Below are 6,319 nucleotides of genomic sequence, written 5' to 3'. Positions count from 1 at the left end.
CATATGAATGAAAGAATTCAGCTAGAAGACCCCTAATACTAGTTGGGATATCAAGCTAACGACGTTAAACCAATACTTGTTGAAAGGCAACCCAATTTTTATTTTTATTTTTTTTATTTTATTTTTTTATTTTATTCTTTATTACTTTAATTTATTTTATTATTTATTACTTTATTTTGTTTGGATATTAATAAATTTATCTTCTTCTGTATAGGTAAACCGACGAGGAAAAAACTCAGAAATTGCCAAGCTTTCACAAACATCCCTTATTCAATCCCAGTTCTAAGTAGGAATAGCGCATCCCTGCTTTATACTTACCCAAAACCTACATCCAAACACCCATCCTATAGCCAAACACCTTTTCTTCTACACCTTCAAACCCTAAAATTTTCCCCATTTTCACCTAAATAATCCTCCAGTCGCTGTTTCCCTTCTCCCTCACCCTCACCATCAATTTTTCTGACCACCATGGGTAGGACTAGAAGTTGTGCCACTGGTGAACCCTTATTTGCCGTCAAAAGCCCTCGGTGTCGATTTTCAGCATCCCAACACATTAACTTAGCCGACGAATGCCTTCCCCTTCTTCCTCTCCTCCACGTGACGTCGAATCTTCTCCTCTTTGCAGCTATGCATGAAAGACATTAACTACATGGGGAGTTTTTCTAAAACCTTTTTCTTTCACTTATATGTTTTCCTTTTTTTTTCACATCGAGGACAATGTGTTTTAAGTAGGGGAGGCATTCCTCATTATTTCTGTCATTTTATCTGATGCTTTTACTGTTATGTTATTGTTCCTGCTACCTTGTGCTCCTTTTGACCCACATTTATTTTTTAAGAATATTCTGTCTTTTTTAATGCCCAAGATTTTAACCAGGAATTGCCCAATGTTTGACCTGCGAGCATGATTTTTGTCTACTGAGTTAGTTATAATTTTGCTAGCTTGATTTGGTCTCCACTTTTTTTATTTCTATTAGGTTAATATAATTATGATTAATAGAGTTAACCCTATCTTACTTATAGTAAAATCGATTAAGTCTAAATGCAAAGAGGACACTTAATACAAGTGCATGCTAAAATTATGTTCATGACTGTTAGGTGGTTGCTGAAACTTATTTTTGACACTTGATTGTTTTTCCTAGTCCTCCAAAATTAAAATTATGTTTCATGATAATAATAAATTTTGATGTCTCTATTGTTATGAGTGCAACTTAAAAATGTGACTAGCTGAGTAACCGGGATAGGGTGCCTGGGTTGTCATCCTACTTCGTGTCAAAAGGTTGTGTGACGTGTTAGGTAAAACACTGCTAACCGAAATTAAACAAAAAAAATTAGGAATGTGTTAGGCTGAGTAACCGAGGTAGGGTGCTTGGATGTCATCTCTCTTCGCATCAAAAGGTTCAATATATTCTTAAGAAAAAAAAAGATGTATTAATAATAAAATTGCATTTCAGGACTAAGTGTGAAAAAAAATAGGGTGTCTTGGTAAGTTTAGTAAATTACCTAATTTTCATGAAATAATCCAAGTTGATTTTGATCTTTGTGTGATTAAATTGGAATACTTTTTCAGTTTTACTCAAAGCAAGCTAAATGTTCTCTTTATTATTCATATGCATTATGCCTAATTTTTATAAAACTTTGGAGTGATACTTCTTTTATGACCAAATCTAAATTTCACAGTGGCTAAAAACCATACTTGAGGGCAAGTATGGGCTAAGTAGGGGGAATTTGATAATACTCAAGAATGACATATTTTTATGTATTAATTACATATTTATTTTGAGTATGATCCTACTAATTTGAGCTATTTATGGTTTTTTATCTTATAGGGACTAAATTGAAGGCAAAAGGAAATTTAAGGGCAAAAAGCACGAATTTAAAGATAAAATGGGCCAGCACGTGAAATAGGAAAGAGATGGAGCCGAAAATACAATGTGTGGAAGACTTGGGGGCAAAAATGCAAAGAAGAGATTGTATAAACACAAGATTCTATTTAAATTTTAATTATATAAGGATTATTCTTAATATTATTATTTAAATTTAATTTTTTCTTCTATCTTTATTTATATTTTAGAATTTAGTTAAGAATAGACTAGGTTTTCTAAGTACTATAAATAGGGGATGGAGTGACACAAATGACACTCATCTTTTCTGTAAAAGCTCCCTCTCCCAAAAAGCTCTAGCCTAGTTTTTTTTTCCTTTCATTTATTCAATAAAATTCCATTTTTATTAAGTTTATTTCTTTTTTCCCAGAAAGCATGAGCCACTAAACTCATCTAGCCAAAGTTTGTCGATATTCTCCAAAAAAGGCTCATGAGGCTTAGAATTCGCACTTAGCCTTCTCAACGAGTAGTTATCGTTTCTCCGCATTACGAGACAAGCGCTTCCGTCCATGTCATTCCAAAAGTGATATTTATAGATTGTGCAAAGATGGCCGCTTTGTATGTTTTGGGAAGGCTGCACAGTTGGTTCGTTAGCTTACTGCGTCAGTGGTTGTCGAGCCCAAGGGACAAAATGGCATGGCATTCACCATTGAGAAATGATGATCTAGTGTAAGATGGTCCCGCAAAAGTAACGGTTAGCTAGAGTCAGGTTCCTCTAAATCGTAAGTCTAAAATCTAAGTGGAACTGGTGGTAGTAGGCATCGTCTTCCACTATAACTGGCTTATTATGTTTAAGAAGGATCACCTAAAAGCTTTGGATTGAAACCAAGGAGGATCGAGATAACCAAAGGCTGGAATCTCTCAATCAAAGAATCTCTTTTCTCAATTCTATTTCTCTTTACAATTTCGATTTCAATTTATACAATTTCAATCCCTCCATATTTTTAATTCTTTTTTTATTATTTTTTTCCAGGTATGCCACTTTTTCTTGGGCACGATTGTGCTCAGGATCTCGAGGAACAAAAAGTAGTGCAATTTCAGTCCCTAAGGATTTGACCCTACTTTTCTTATACTATTCTTTTTCCTTATTTTATAGGGATAGGTTATTTTTGGTGCTCTCAACGACCGCATCAGTTGCGATGGGTTGTGGGTAGTTCTAAGTATTGTATCAATTTAGAAACTTTCAAATACTTTCACAATTGAATTAGATTTTAAAGAAATCATTCTCAAAACCTCTCACCAAGGATAAAGCCAAAATTCCACAGCACTACTAAGGCACCTTAAATATAAACAAGGAAGCAAAGCGTGGAGGGAAGATTCAAAATGGCACAATTCCACAACTTTGCCAATTGTCACCTTGCCAATAACAACACCTCATCAAGATCGAGCCATGTAAACATACATATGCATAACACGTGGACAGGGGCGAAGTTAGAAAATTTTTCTAATGGGTCAAAATTAAGTTGTATATTTTTATGAGAGTTTAAATGCAATTTCACAATTTTAATAACTTATATCTTTATAAGTTTTAAAAGATTAAATTAAAATTTTATCATTTTTGAGGGCTAACGTGTAATTTTATTTTTACTCAATTAAAATCTTGTAAAACTTAAAGGACCAATGTTGCAATTTTACATTTTAAGGGGGCAGGACCCCTACCAGCCTCATAGCTCTGCCCTTGCACATGGAACTCCCATGATTTACCTCGCTGAGGATAATGTTGAGTCCTTCTTTGCATGGCTTCTACGTGAGCCCTCGTCTAATCACCTCCATCTCATTACTACTATCGGGAAGACTATAATAATTCTCAAATGGCTAACCAAGTTGAGACTTGTGCCATACACATGTCAAGAATCAAGGCTAAGAGAGGTACATTTTCACCTATAAACACTTGCCTTTAACCTTGGGAAGTCTTTATGTGTTTCCCTTGCACCTTCTAAACCATTAGAAAATGTCTCATTTTATAACTTTGTGTATAATCTCCACTATGTGAACGGTCAATAATTTTTTATTTGTCTTCAACACATACGATTATATATATGTTTTTTTGTTTCCCTTTTGTGTGTTTTCTGACAATGAAATGATTAATTAATGTTTTCAAATTGTTTATGTTTTGCCTTCTTTATATATATATTTTAGTTTTTTTAAGAAAAATTCAAAAATGATTGGTTTTAGTTGTATTTCTATTCATCCAAAGAAAGTAGCAAACTAATACGTATATAAAGTTACATACTAACAGATCGACATAAATCAATATATAATCAAATAAGAGAACCAAAAATTTAATCTTCAAAGTTTATAATTATTGTTGAGGAAATTCTGGACAACATAATCAGTGCAGCAATTAAAGGAATGATATTCTTGGATCTTTAGCTATATTAGTGGATGTATTTTTGGTAGCTTACTTTGTATAGGAAATCTTGATTTGTATAGATATAAAAGTTTATTTAGGAAAAAGTGAAGAAATTTGAAAACAGAGGTCACACGACCGTGTGGTAGGCCGTGAGACAAAGCCTAGACCGTGTGAGTATTCGATTATGGGACACACGGTCGTGTCCCAGCACATGTGTCCTCTCATGTTCGTATTCAAAATAGGGTCACATGACTGTGTATGCATTTGAAGTTTAGCACACGGTCGTGTCGTAGGCCATGTGTCAAATCGTGTGTCTCATCCTGCACCTAATAATTTAAAAGACACACAGCCGTGTGGTGTGACCATGTGCGGCACACAGTCATGTGCATCACAAATTACCCCTAATGCAAGCGAAATCAAACCCAATTACTTAGGCAACAAACTAAACCAATTTAAGGTACTTTCACGTGATTTAAACACATTTAAAGACATCAAAATATGCCAAAAATCAATCAACCTAGGTGTCTAACTAATGTGCCATCATTGACACTACAATTTATAAACCAAAATAAACCAAATCAAACACTTATCAAGCACCAAACTAATTTGTATATAGATTCATCATGCACAAAATAATCACATAACTAACTTGCCAACCAATCATACCATTTATGTCTATTTTCAAGAGTCCATCATTCTAATTCAAACTATCACCCTAAATGCATATATTTAGAATTACTCAAACATTCCATTTCACTCATACACATCTAAACAACTTATATATATACATCATCTTAAACATTAAGGAAAAGATCTAAAGTATTTACAACTAATTCTCTAGTTTAAGGTGCTAAATATATATACACAACCACAAAATGTTACCAAATTAAGTACCAAACACATACAACATGAACAAACTAACCAAAAGTCCTAATACATGCCATTCATAACCAACTTCCAAAATGACTCAAAACATCTACCAAAATAAGAGATGGATTGTGTGTATGCTCCGATTTGAACTTCCTATCTACTATGCCTCTCGAAATCTACACAAAATACATGATACATAAGCACGATATGCTTAGTAGGTTCAAATACATGTAAATATAACTTAATTAATAAATTTTACTTTACATAAACCATACATGATCCCTAATCTCACTTATGTATTCAAAATTTCTTATCCACATAAACCTTAGAACATTGACATAATAGCAATTCAATTGATATCCTTTTCAATCTTTCCATTGTTTCAAGGATGCCATGGTATCTTTCAACCAATGTCTTACACAATCCCAAAATGATTCCATAGTATCTTTCAATGATGGTCTTTTCCTTTTCGAGTATAATTCCATGATATCTTTCACTCATGGTATATCCCATTTCAAATTCAAGAAATTCAATCTCCAATTTATAAATATTTATATAAGTATCAATTTACTTCACAAAATAAAATGAATTATTTTAATTGATATACGAATTTACCTCGACTGAAACGGTTACTAAAACGGAGTTAACTAATCCAAAAATTTCGTTTTTCCTCGATTCAATTTCAATTGACTAGTTTCTTGATCTAGATAATTATTTAACTCAATTAAGCAATTCAAATAACTTAAAATAATTAATTCAAGCCTATAGCCCATTTTAATGTGAATTTATGAAATTACCCCAATCTTTTAACTTTTACGCAATTTAGTTCTTAAGCTCGAAACTCAAAATTTAACCACAATCAATGAAATACCAAGCTAGGAGATTTTTCCTAAGGTCTATCACAACCCATATTTTTCATTAATTCACCCTATTTTCCTTGAATTTTACCATTTTCAATAATAAGTCCCTAAACCTTAAATTTAACAAAAATCACTTAACGAAATACTTCCATTTAACTAACAAGCTTAATAATCTATCAAATAAATTCAAAACAACTTCTAATTCATTCATGGCAAGTCCCTAAATTTTTAATAGTTTCACAAATTAATCCCTGGGCTAGCTACATTAAGCTAAAACGATAACAACTAAAAATGGACCTTAAAACACATGCATGCAAGGTAAGAGGTTTGGCCGAACCTCTTGACTTCAAAATTGG

This window comes from Gossypium arboreum, chromosome 3 (assembly GCF_025698485.1).
Source record: "Gossypium arboreum isolate Shixiya-1 chromosome 3, ASM2569848v2, whole genome shotgun sequence".
In the NCBI taxonomy this organism is placed as follows: domain Eukaryota; kingdom Viridiplantae; phylum Streptophyta; class Magnoliopsida; order Malvales; family Malvaceae; genus Gossypium; species Gossypium arboreum.
Note: the sequence above shows the minus strand (reverse complement) of the source record.